The sequence below is a fragment of the Haliotis rufescens genome, unplaced genomic scaffold, assembly GCF_023055435.1.
Source record: "Haliotis rufescens isolate VD_foot unplaced genomic scaffold, xgHalRufe1.0.p SCAF_23, whole genome shotgun sequence".
Lineage (NCBI taxonomy): Eukaryota > Metazoa > Mollusca > Gastropoda > Lepetellida > Haliotidae > Haliotis > Haliotis rufescens.
The window spans coordinates 1794122-1808288 of record NW_025963924.1 but is presented as its reverse complement, the minus strand read 5'-3'; positions in this window follow the sequence as shown (position 1 = coordinate 1808288).

The following is a 14167-nucleotide window of genomic DNA, read 5'->3' as shown; positions in this document are numbered from 1 at the left end:
TGTAGTGTAAGGATCGATATCGATGAGGTTCCAATCATAGGGTAACTACACCCATGGGCAAAAGTAAGACATGACGATCATTGAAAGAAGAGCCATGATAGTTGTAACTGCCAAGTACATATTCATTGCAAGAACATATGAAATTATTCAGTTGTAAATTGATATAAAACGGCGTTGATGGCACAATCATGAGGATGGGGTAATTTGTCTGGCCTTCCATCATGCAACAATGCATTCAGGTAACGGTTCAGGGTAGCATGATTTCCAAACACTGTCAGTATCATGCGTGCCCCTTACGGGAATCAATGCAGGCTCTCATTCGATGGCGAGCTGAGGACGCCAGATGTCGAATGACTTGAGGTGGAATTGCAGCAACGTTCCTCTACTCGTGCTTGCAACACGCCTTGTCTAGGCATCGCAGGAACCTGTCGTGGTCTATTGTTTCGTCCCAAGAGATTCCGCACATGTTCAACTGGAGACCTGTCAAGGGATCGGGCTGGCCATGCATAAAGTTCACATGGTTGTTATTGAGTGAGTGAGTGAGTATGGTTTTACGCCGCTTTTAGTAATATTCCAGCAACATCACGGCGGGGGACACCAGAAATGGGCTTCACACATTGTACCCATGTCGGGAATCGAACCCGGGTCTTCGGCGTGAAAAGCGAACGCTTTAACCACTAGGCTACCCGACCGCCCCTAGACTCGATTATTTACAGACCGCCGACATATACAATGTAGCTGGGATATTGCTGAGTGTGGCGTTAAACAACAAACAAACAAACTCAGCAAATTACCTCATCCAGTTTGGAGTAGTTGCCGTGAGATTGGCGTTGAAAACTACAAGCGTCTTCTGCTGTCCACCGTTACCGCCCCAAACCATGACGTTACCAACGCCGAATGACACGACCTCATGAAAGCAACAACGTGCCGAACTTTGCCATCAGGAAATCGTCAGCAGTGAGTACCCGTTCCAAGTTTCTGTTCTGCCATTGACTGACGGTCCATGCCCACCTCAATCTTTGACGTCGATGTTGAGGCGTCAAAAATATTCCGTGATACGGTATGAAGCCATGAATATCATGTTGTTGTCCCCTCCATGACGTTCTTCGACTGACAGGATGTTCAAGGGCAATTGCTGGCGATGACGTCACTGTAACGAATCTGTTCCTCGTGTGTAAGACGCGTAGATATCGGTCTTCATGAGTGATCTTGACGGATGGTCTACCACGTCTAGGCCTGTCCACCGTATGGCCAGTGTGCCTGTAACACGCCATCAACCTGGTGGTTGTAGACACGTGGCCATGTGAAGCTCCCATCTCTCTTCATGCAATAGCCCTGGCATGGTCGGTGTGTTTTTACTTTGATTTGTGGTGCCACAGTAGGCAGATACACTGATTTATTCCCTTCCACATACCCTTATACTTTCCAACGATATGGCCGGAATATTGCCGATATGATGTAAAATTGTAATTCACTCACTCACCTAACTGCCAAAATAATATCGTGTTGCACGTGCATCAATCTTTCATGGTTATAGTAATTTTGCAAGAATACCTTGACCAGAATCGTGGCTTTCAGAAACATTTGTGTTGGTTGCTTTTAGGTGATAAATTTACAGCATTTTGTTAACAATATTTTGATTCTTACTACAAATTAAAATTTATAGTTAGTTTATAGGTTTTTTTTGAGTGTATGAGGACGAAAACTTCGTTTCCCCCTAAACCAGTGCTGTGATTATCATGTATTGTATAATAGGACGGATAACACTGTTAGTGTTGTCTTTGGCTGGTACGTGATCATGAGCTCTCGGGTGTAACTTGGGGCTTGGTTATGGAGTTACTTGAAAAAAACACCAAGTGCCTTGTTTTGAATGTTTCTTGTTTAACGCCGCAATACTGTTACAACACCAATATTCCAGCTATATGACGCCGGTCTGTAAATAATCGAGTCTGAACAAGACAATCCAGAGATTGACATCACGGGCGCCGATCCACGCAACTGACATGCATCAACAAAGTCAGCGAGCCAAACCACCCGATCCCGTTTGTCGCCTCTTCCAAGCATAGTCGTCTTTTACGGCAAGCATGGGTTGCTGAAGACCAATTCTACTCCGGATCTTCACGGGTTACAAATGAATGGTACTCATTCCCTAAGCAGTACCGATACTGCAAACACGAGAGTGTCTTTGACGAATTATTCTTTAAATTATGTACTTGGCAGTCATCGAAAACTTATCATAACATATCAGTCTAAAGTGGATGATTTTGCTCTCCACTAACATAACTGAACACCCAGCAGCGTGCTCAATCTCCGCACCGTTCTTCATGCCGCGGGGACACTGTCGTTGTACATGCTGCCCTTCTACTGCTTCTGCACCTGACCATCATCAAGACACATTGCTAAACCTGACAGGGTAGCGGACACAAGCAGACCATTTTAAGTCCTCTATATGGCGTAACTTGGCGACTTGAAGCCCTGTGTTTCTGCTTTCAGGTAAACGTTTTTTTGTTCTTCAATTTCTTTAGATTTTCAAGTTAACGCAGCAGTGGGCAATATTCAGGAAATATGACGGTGGCCGATTACAATCGAGTCTGGAAAAGACAAACAAGTTCTTGATGTGAGCAATGTTTCATGCTATGGCACATGATCCGTGAAGAGCAGGGGTAGAATAGGTTGCCCATGCTTGCAGTAAAAAGCGACTATGCTTGTTGTAACAGGCGACTAACGGGATCGGGTGGTCAGGTTGGCTGACTTGGTTGATGCATGTCATCGTATCCCAAATGCGTGGACCGATGCTCATGATGTCAATCAATGTCTGGTCCAGACTCGATTATTTACAGACCACCGTCATATGGCTTGAATATTGCTGAGTGCGGCGTAAAACAACAAACCAACTAACTTGTTGAAAAGGCTGGATGACTTTTTAATTGTCATCGCACCCCGACTGCGTGGGAAGACTCTCATACTCCACCCACTGATTATTTACAGGCCGTCTTGATATAGCTGGAAAAATGTTGACTAAGAGGTTAAATAGCACTCTCTCACTCACTCCGTACAAGGAGTATGGGCCCTGTATATCCATTCCATGACGTATTTTTGCTCAGCCATTACAAACAACTTATCATTATTGGTACCGGTTTTATACCAACATGAGTTGTTCTAAACAGCCTTCTAAACCTGGGAAAATACACCGAACCATTAAATAAAAAGGTTTTCAGTCAGACTATCAGAGGTCGATAATTTTGCAAACATTGAAAACAGATTTTCCGTCTTGGGTATTGTGATTTCTGAGTGACAAATAGACATGTCTTTTGTTGTGCCTGTATTGACATAGCTAAAGGTTGAACAAAAGTATATTCAATAATCCAATTTGAAGGTGCTTTGAAAAATACCGTTTTCGTATGGAAAGAAGTGACTCTCTCGTCAGAAAGGTAAGGAGTAAGACACTGTTTAAACACAAAGATCGAAGAACACTGTTTTGAAAAAAACTGCGAAAAAGATGAAGATGGGGAAATCGATACGGTCACTTTGATGTCTAAAGCTATATTGCCATGCACCTCACTGTCACAGTTGTAGTAGTATGTGCACGATAACAGGTCGAGAGTGGATCTGAATTGCTTTGAAAACCGATACATTATACTTATACTATTTCCAGTACACACTTCATATGCAGACTAGTAATTGTACACGGAAATGCAGGTGTGATACATATTTCAAACATAATAATTTGTCTATTTAGGATATTTACGCCAAAACTGTAACCAGTAATGTATATCATTAAATAAAATAATGTATATTCTACTTTGTATATTGCCTTTTACTGGAGAGGTATTAACATAAGCCTTCTTGGCTTGTTTACAAACTAGATTCATTGAACAAATAAATGTTTAAATCACATCATTCAATGTTAACATATGGTGAGGTGAGGTGAAATTGGGTTTAACGTTGCGTCCAAGATTTTTGCACTCATATAGCAACGTGCATGCACGTGTGTGTGTGGCTGCTTGTACTAGTCCGGACTGATGCTGATTCATAGTGCGAGCTCAATGAGACACCATGCCGAGGTTGAACATGAATACCCCACTCAGACACAGTATACTGACTCCGAGCCGACCAGTCCTTGTTTTAGCCCCTTAATGCCGAGCGCCAGACAGGGTAACAACAAGTACCATCTTTTAACGTCTTTTGGTATGACGCGGCCGGGGATCGAACCCCGGACCTTACGTTCTCCGGGCGGACGCTCTACCACTAGACCACGGAGTCGGTCCATAACATGGAGCATGATTTAACTAGATTGTTGATTGTAAACTTCAGACTAAGTTGAAGCGACCTAAATGGTCAGAAATTTGATCGTTTTATTCATGATGTTTACGATGTAGTTGTGCCTATTACTGCAAAGACCTGTTGACCCATCCAGTTTTCGGTTTTGAAAATGATTGTTTAAATCCCATGATACTATCTGCATTTGGTAACACATGTGACGCATACCATAAAATGACCCTGCCAATACCAGTAAACCCAATGATTGTAGCTAGTCAGGTCACCAAGTAATTGTTACAACAGTTGTATTGTGTATTGATCGGTTTCTTTCGGTATTCAGTAAATTCTTACTCCCTAGGGTCCAGTCTGTTAAACAACACACACCAATGACACATGTATCAAATAAACGAGACGTTGACCTGTTCATTCATCATGAATGTGTGTACATTTAAATATCCATATAAAGAGAATGAAAGTGCGTCATAAGTGGAAAAAGTAAGCTTCTTTCCGCATTTAAATTCCGAAACCCAGAAACTCAGCGACCTTGAATAAGACACATTTCGACTTCGCATTGATCAATGTACCAAGGGAAGCAAATAGCATCGTCTTATACACAAAGTCAAGAAGACTGCGACATGCAGCCAAAAACTGTAACATGTATGCATGATTGAAAATTGAAGAAATAGTCTAAAAATCAATCTCGATCTCGAGTCCCCTATTTGTAAATTTTACATTCAGTGGGCATATTTCTTTTTTCGGACATTCCAACTGCTAAATTGAATACCGTATCCAACATTTAAACATTATTTATCAGGTTCGGTCTGACGGTGCGATGTTAATTTCAATGACACTGCTGATATATCACATGTGTATTTAAATCCTGCCCCCTCCAGCTGGGGTATCGTGCAGGAAGAAGAGGCCGTAAGTGAGTGACCGAGTATGGTTTTACGCCGCCTTAAGCAATATTCCAGCAATATCACGGCGGGGGACACCAGAAATGGGCTATATACATTGTACCCATGTCGGGAATCGAACCCGCGTCTTCGGCGTGACGAGCGAACGCTTTAACCACAAAATCTACCTGACTGCCCCTTCGTGTATTACGAATGTATGGCATCCACTATATAGGCTACCCGACCGTCCTCATCATCCCCAGTGAGGTGGCCCAGCTTTGGTTACTTCTGGCCTATAGCCCGTGTTTTAAACCGTATTTATGATATTGTTATTCCCAAATATGTTCGATAAAATTTGTTTTGAAATATAATTTGTATTCACGACCCACTTTTGAAAATATCAACTTGGTCTCGTCGCTATATGGCTAAAAAAAATGCCGATGCGACGTTAAATTTTAACTCACTCACTCACAAAATCCTGCCCCAACGCCAACACCCAATGCGTCCTGCCTCATGTACTTGCGTCCTGTGAGCTCACGAAAACCGTATTCCAGATATTGGTACATATTGTGTACTCCATACAATCTATATATGAATGAATACTCTCTACCTATTGGTTTGATCATGGCTCTTGATATCAAGCAATGGAATATCTGGTCCAGACTAGGTCATGCACAGGCCGCCGTCATATTTCTGGAGTATTTCAAAGGGCCCAATTAAGCGAATACAAACCAGAAGTGACACCATCCGAACGCAATTGCACATCACTTTAGCTTCATGTAAACAACAGCCACGAGAACTTTCTGCTGTAAAAACCTTGTTACTTTTTTTTAATAGCTGATTAACACCTAATTTTTAACTAAACAATCTAGTGACAAGATCGTTTTCTGCAAATCTGTCATTCAGGAAGAGGCATGTTTTGTTTTGTTTGTTGTTTATTTGTTGTTTAACGCCGCACTCAGCAATATTCCAGCTATATGACGGCGGTCTGTAAATAATAGAGTCGGGACCAGAAAATCCAGTGTTTGACATCATGAGCATCGATCCACGCAATTGGGATACGATGACATGCATCAACCAAGTCAGCGAGCCTGACCACCCGATCCAGTTAGTCGCCTCTTACGACAAGCATAGTCGCCATTTACGGCAAGCTTGGGTTGCTGAAGAGCCATTCTACCCCGGATCTTCACGGATCGAAGAGGCATGCATTCCACACAGTTCTAAAACGAATCTAAAACTTTCTGACTGATTTGTTTTACTATAAACTGGAGGTCATGCCTCATTATGGAGTCAATATTGAAAGACTTCCAAAACGAGAATCGATTCTACCTGTTTGAGCAGGGCGTAATTAAGACCCGCTTTCCTGGTCTGATTATGTACTTTGTAAATAATATTTATTAATTTTTCCAAGACGGGTATTTGTCCATAATTATTTAGTAAGGTACAGCTTGTAGAAGATGATACGATATTGTGTAGTCTCAGGAAATCAGGATCATGACGAAGACAGTATGTTTCTTTTCTGGTTTCATTAAGTCGTAGAATATGTTTTTTCCGTTTAGCAAGGCCTTGAGGCGATCACTCGATAGTTTACAGAAATTCTAATAAACAGTTTCCATGTTTATTGTGTCGCGAGCTCCGAGTAATTACTGGCTCGGCATAATAGAGGTTTACTTGTGAAATGTATTTTACCGCTATAACTCCCATGCTCAGTGACAACTGGGTATGTTATTTACGTGTCGTCAGGACTAATGACCACTTAACTAGCCTTTGGAATATTTTGCATGCGAATTTTTTAATCCGGTGCACGTAATATTGACATCACAAATCCTATCAGTGATTTACTTTCATATCTTTTAACATCAATAAGTGATCTCATCTGCATGTTCCCGGAGAGCGGAAGGTCCGGGGTTCGATCCCCGGCCGCGTCATACCAAAAGACGTTAAAAGATGGTACTTGTTGTTACCCTGTCTGGCGCTCGGCATTAAGGGGCTAAAACAAGGACTGGTCGGCTCGGAGTCAGTATACTGTGTCTGAGTGGGGTATTCATGTTAAACTGCGGCATGGTATCTCAGTGAGCTAGCACTATAAATCGGCATCAGTCAGGACTAGTACAAGCAGCCACACACACACACACACACACACACACACACACACACACGTGCATATATATGTGTGTGTGTGTGTGTGTGTGTGTGTGTGTGTGTGTGTGTGTGTGTGTGTGTGTCTGCTTGTACTAGTCCTGACTGATGCCGATATGATGACTGATGCTATATAAGTGCAATAATCTTGGACGCGACGTTAAACCCAAATTCACCTCACCTCACCTCACCTCATATGCATGTTAATCTTACATATGCCTCAGTAAATACCACTTAATACTTACTTTGCGATAGAGACTCTTGAAAATTCAAGGAACCATAGAGCATATCATAGATATGAAGCCCTATTATATATTAGTAACTGTGTTATGTCTTTAAATGACGAAGCGACCGTCAAAGAAAAAATAATTGAATTTCTTTCCTTCCACCGTTTTCGATTTATGTTGCCCAGTAAGCTTGGAGATAAATAAATTATGCAGATTATTAATTGTTTAATATCATCAATGGTAGTGATTAATAAAATACTTAAGCAACTAAATACGCTCATAGACAACTAGAAACGAAAATGGTCAACAGTCTGTGAGTACGAGTACCTACATGTATGTCCAAGAGGTTCTGTTATTTTTGTCAATGAGCGGGATGGCGGAGGTGCCACACACTGAATTATTCTGCATACTGCATAAATACACACCTTGTGGGATTTCATAACAGTGCGAATTTGGTTACATTTGGTATTGACAGCAGGATTATAGTGTTTGTTCTTGAAATGTTAAAACTTTTTGACGTACCTAAGAGTGAGTGAGTGAGTACGGTTTTACGCCGCTTTTAGCAATATTCCATCAATATCACGGCGGGGGACACCAGAAATGGGCTTCACACATTGTACCCATGTCGGGAATCGAACCCGGATCTTCGGCGTGACGAGCGAACGCTTTAACCACTAGGCTACCCGACCGCCCCGACGCACCTAAGAGAATGTTTGTTTGGAACATGCACTGTTTTATGAGGTGAGGTGAGGTGAGGTAAGGTGAAATTGGGTGCGAGTCCAAGATTATTGCACTTATATTGCGACGTGCATGCATGCATGTGTGTGTGTGTGTGGCTGCTTGTACTGGTCCGGACTGATGCAGATTTATAGTGCTAGCCCACTGAGATACCGCAGTTGAACATAAATACCCAGTATACTGACTCCGAGCCGACCAGTCCTTGTTTTAGTCCCTTAATGCCGCGCGCCAGACAGGGTAACAAGTACCATCTTTAAACGTCTTTTGGTATGACGCGGCCGGTAATCAAACCCCGGACCTTTCGATCTCCGGGCACCTTTTTATGATGTTTTATTAATCCTTCACCATCAAAAGGCTAATTATGTGTCTGGTTCAGCAACGTTCAGGTGAACACTTGACTGGCCTTGTGTTTGTGACGAATGCCACCAGTAGGGGGACATACCTTTTCGCAAACACCTGGCATCGTCACTCATTGTTTGTAGTTCAGCAATGTTCTTTGCTAGGTTATTATAGCCAGTAACGATTTTTAGCGCATACATAAATTATACAATTTTTACAGTGTATCGTTTATCACTCCTTAAGTATCACACGCATCATGCTTTCCAGTCCAGGTGGGAAGTAGTTATATTGGCATTACACCGGGTACGTCTCTTATACAACCCGTGAAACCCGGGGTAGAATAGGTCTTTCTTTGTTTGTTGTTTTACGCCACACTCAGCAATATTCCTGCTATATGACAGCGGTCTGTAAATAATCAAGTCTGGACCAGACAATCCAGTGATTGACATCATGAGCATCGATCCACGCAATTGGGATACGATGACATGCATCAACCAAGTCAGCGAGCCTGACCACCCAATCCCGTTAGTCGCCTTTTACGACAAGCATTGTCGCCTTTTACGGCAAGCATGGGTTGCTGAAGACCTATTCTACCCCAAGAAGCAGGCACCCCCTATTGGGATTTCTGCTCGGGTTTGCAAAGTCAAAACATGGTCATTTGGCCAAGAAGTTGCACTTAAGCTTCACAATTCCTTGGCAGATGAGTGTTTACTTACAAATAGCCTTAAAGTTTTGTCCCTGAATATTAACGGGATATCATCTAAACTCGATGATTGTGATTTTTAGAAATATTAACATTGTGTATTTACTGGAAACGTTCAGCGATAAGTTATTATCAATTCCATATTTATCAGAGCATACCCCTTATTTAGCAAAGGCACATAAGACTGCCCGTCATGGACGACTGTCAGGCGGTATGTATGTTTTTTTCAAAAAGTCATTAGATGCATTGTGCACACGGGCAATGCTTGGTATTGACAATTCTGTTGCTTTGAGATTATCTAAACGGGTACTGCAAAGCATAAAGGATGTTTCCTTGATAGGTATGTACGTACCACCAGAGGGGGCCACATACCATACATCAAGTGGAAAAGGTATTGGTATTGAACTCCTTGAACAGTGGCTGGTTGAGAACCCAGATATCTTAGCTGACTGTTACGTGATTATCACCGGTGATCTGAACGCCAGAGTTGGACAAAGCAACAACCCGCCTGAGAATTTATATGACTTCCCCGGTAACGTCATTCGTGACCAACTCGTGTTATACCGGGACAAGCCAGATAGCGACTCGTGCCCCTCTCATGGTCATTTTTGCGACCGGGTTCCGTCTTGGCGCAAACGGGCATACCTAAAACAATTGTCAACTCGTTACGTAATGGTTCACACATATATATATCCCCATATGTTATATATACTTCAGGTGCAATTTAAAGCATATCTAGACATGCGGAATTATGCAGTATGATTGAACACATTTTACTGTGTCTTGGGTATAGTTTTAGATGCAAGACATATGTAAAATAAAAACATATTTCTGAGGGATTCTTTGACAAAAATCTTGATATCATACGCGCATTCTGATTGATTTGTCGTATTTTCGCACATAACATTCATCGATAGGGGGACGAGTTTTCTTGCAGGTTACGGAAAGGGGCGAGTAGTGACGAATGCGGTAACGTTTTCCTCCAGAGGGACCGGTACCACTTAAACATCTCAAGTCAAGTGACAATGTTACCAATAGATTTGGAAGAATGTTACTTAATTTGTGTTATACTTTTTATATATATATTCTCAACGGTCGAGTGTCTGGGACGCCGACGGAGAATTTACCTTTATATCTGAGCAGGGTTCAAGTGTAAATGATTATTTTATCGCTTTTCAGCTCGTGGAGGCATTGCATGTAAACGACAGGGTTGAATCGGATCATGTGCCATTAGAAATGTCTCTTATACATCAAGAAAAGCCACTGAAAATGTATAATCAGCAACATTCAGATATATGTAGTGATAATTACAAATACACCTGGAATCCAACTCTCGCTAAATTATGTATATATTGCAAATATCCACTTTGCCTCCCAATCATCTTTGTTAGCAGCAACACAGCTCGTGGATATAAGCATCGATCGCGCTCTCGAATCATTTGTCCAGGTTGTTTTAAAAGCAGCCGAATGTATGAGAAAGCGTAAATTTACAGGCGCTTCTAGTGGCTTTTTTATATTCATCGTTAGCGAGAAACGTATCGAGCTCGCAAGACTTTAAGACATTTTTGGAAAAGCAAATCTGTTCAAAATAGGCGACTTTATTGTGTTGAAATAAATAAATACAAGAGCCTTTCTAGGCAGACAAAACAAGCTGATTATGTTAAAACAAACAACAAATAACCCTGCTAGATTTTGGAGTGTACTTAGGGGTATATCCACAGTGCCATTTTATCCATTTTAACACTATCAGTCAGAATATGTGGTTTACATATTTCAGTGAAATGTTTCAGTCCAACAGTTTAAACCTCAAGGATAATCAGATTAATTGATGACCCGCCTTTTAATGAAATATTATCCTAGAATCGCCTTTTACAGAGGAAGAAATAGAAAAGGCTCTCTATCATTTACAAAATGGCAAATCTGCGGGTATAGATGAAAGTTTAATTGAAATGTTAAAAATTACATCAGACAGTTTTATACCATTTTTTATTTACCTCTTTAATAAGATCTACAACTCTGGTATATTTCCTTCAGCTTGGACCCAGTCTATTATAAACTGAGGGCCAAAAGAAACGTTACCAACATTAACTGATTTGCCACTTTGAAGATGCCAACCTGTTCAAAAACAGTAAAGAACACATCTCACGAATACAGCCTTCATGTTCTCTGTCGTTCTTTGCACGTGCTTTGCGGATTTTGGGAGATATTGGTGTTTTTCAGCAATTTTTTAAAACATTCTTATCCAAATTATCGTGCAATTTCCGGGTATAAATTACGCACGGATCTGTTCCCTATCATTGGTTGCGATGATTAACACCAACGAACATGCCAAGACTGACCGCTGTCTAGAGGGAGAGAGCCATAGGTATGCTGCAGATGGGAGCGACACAGAGAGAGGTTGCCATTAATATGAACTGCTCCAAGATGACCATTACCAGACTGGTCGCACGTCTCCGACAGACTGGCAGAACCACAGACAGACCACGGAGTGGCAGACCAAAGGTCACGACCCCGCAGGATGGCCGCTTTTTACGGGTACTTCATCTCAGGAACAGATTTCTTACTGTGACGTCATCAGCTGCCAACAGCTTAGGACATCCGGTCAGCAGACAAACAGTGACCAGACGACTACGACATTATGGTCTCCGGGCTTATCGCCCTTTCAAGGGCATGGCCTTGACCCGTCAACATCGACGTGCCAGATTGACGGGGTGCAGGCAAACTCAGCGATGGCAACAAAGGGAATGGCGGCGAGTGCTGTTTAGTGACGAGAGCAGGTTCAAACTCTTCAAACCTGATGGGCGGACGCGAGTTTATCGACGAGGTGGTGAACGTACGGCTCCTTGTTGTGTCCAGGAGGTGGAACCTTACGGGGGCGGAAGTGTGATGGTCTGAGGCGGCATTTGCGGGGACGAGAAGACGGAACTTGTCAGCATCGAAGGCAATCCGACAGCACAACGCTACATTGACAATATTTTACGGCCTGTGTTTCTTCCTTTCATCCAGCGTCAACAACGGACGGTGTTCCAACAAGATAACGCCACACCCCATAAAGCCCGTATTACTACAGACTTCCTCAACGCCAACAACGTGACTGTCCTGCCGTGGCCGGCTCGATCAACAGATCTGTCACCCATAGAACATCTCTGAGACCAGCTGGGGCGTCGTCTTCGGAAACGTCAACATCCTCCCTTCACGAGACAAGCGTTGATCGTTGCCCTACGTGAGGAATGGAATCGGATACCTGCAGTCGATGTGAGGACGCGTGTCTACTCAGTTCGACGCCGCATTCGAAGATGCATTGTCGCTCATGAAGGTCATATCCCGTATTGAACGGTCTGGGACGTCGTCACCTTAAAGATGTAACCAATGTTGTTGACCGAATACTGGACGAATGACCCCTTGTCAAGAAATGTCCCTGTTGGAGGTCAAGGACTTTGTTGTTGAATTAGTAAATTCACATTTTACTGTTCTGAATGATGAATTTCTACAATACATGTACAATTGTTATTGCTGCTTCAAATTGTGTTGGTCATATTTTATCCTAGAAATATCGTTGGTTACGTTTCTTTTGGCCGTCAGTTTAGTACCGCTGCATAAGAAGGGATATATATTTACGAAGATTCCAGACAGCTACAGGGGAATTTCATATTAAGTGTTATAAGCAAGATAATTATATACGGCGTCGGGTGTTCCTAATAACAGACTTTCCAATTGGGCAGAACTAAAGGACAAAATACCAGAGTCGCAGGCAGGTTTCCGATCTGGGTATTCCACCACCGATCATATTTTTACTTTACACTCTATTATAGAAAAGTATTTCATTAAAAAGAGGAAAAACTACATGTTTCATTTATAGACTTTAAGAAAGCATTCGACGATCTTAAAAGAAATAAAATATGGTACTGTTTGCAATGTAAGGGCCTGGGTGGAAAAATGTTATCAGCCCTAAAAGCCTTTAACTCTTCTGTTAAATCTTGTGTTAGACAAACTTCCGATTTCTTTGACTGTCCAAATGGTGTACGCCAAGGTTGCATACTTAGCCCTTTGTTATTTTCTCTATTTATAGGGGAACTTTCAAAAGTTATAAATGAAAACGGTAAACATGGCATACAATTATTTCCAGATATGTATGAAACGTTGTTACTGTTATTTGCAGATGACGTAATCCTTGTCTCAGAATCTATTGCGGGTTTACAGACTCGGCTTAACTTCCTTGTTTTTTCAGATACATGGGGATTAACAGTTAACATACTAAAATAAAACGTAGTTGTTTTCAGTAGGGGAGGCATCCTATCTGCCAAGGAGAAATGGACACACAAAGACACCCCCCTGCCCATAGTTAACAGTTATAAGTACTTAGGTGTAATATTTTCTTCAACTTTCAAGATGACAAAGTGTATAACTGATCTAGCAAATCGTGGAGAACGGGCTTTGATGGAAATAAATATAAAGTTGAATAAAATAGGAATGATTGATCCAAAAGTATATTTTAAAATATTTGATAGACAGGTATTACCAATACTTTTATTTGGATCAGAAGTATGGGGTTACCAGCGGTATGATCAATTACAACGAGTTCATCTTTTGGCATGTAAAAGTTTTTTTGAGGGTGTGAAAACAAACGACAAATGCCATTGTCTATGGTAAATGTTATCGCTACCTGCTTTATGTCAATGCGCAGGTCCGTATTGTAAAGTATTGGCTAAAATTAACCAGAATGCATGAGGGGCGTATCCCAAGAAAAGTGTTGATGTATTTCGACAACAGTGGTTATAACACTTGGGTAGCATCTGTTCGTAACATTTTATTTTCGCATGGTTTGGGATTTGTATGGTTAAGCCAGTCTGTGGGGGACAATATACGAG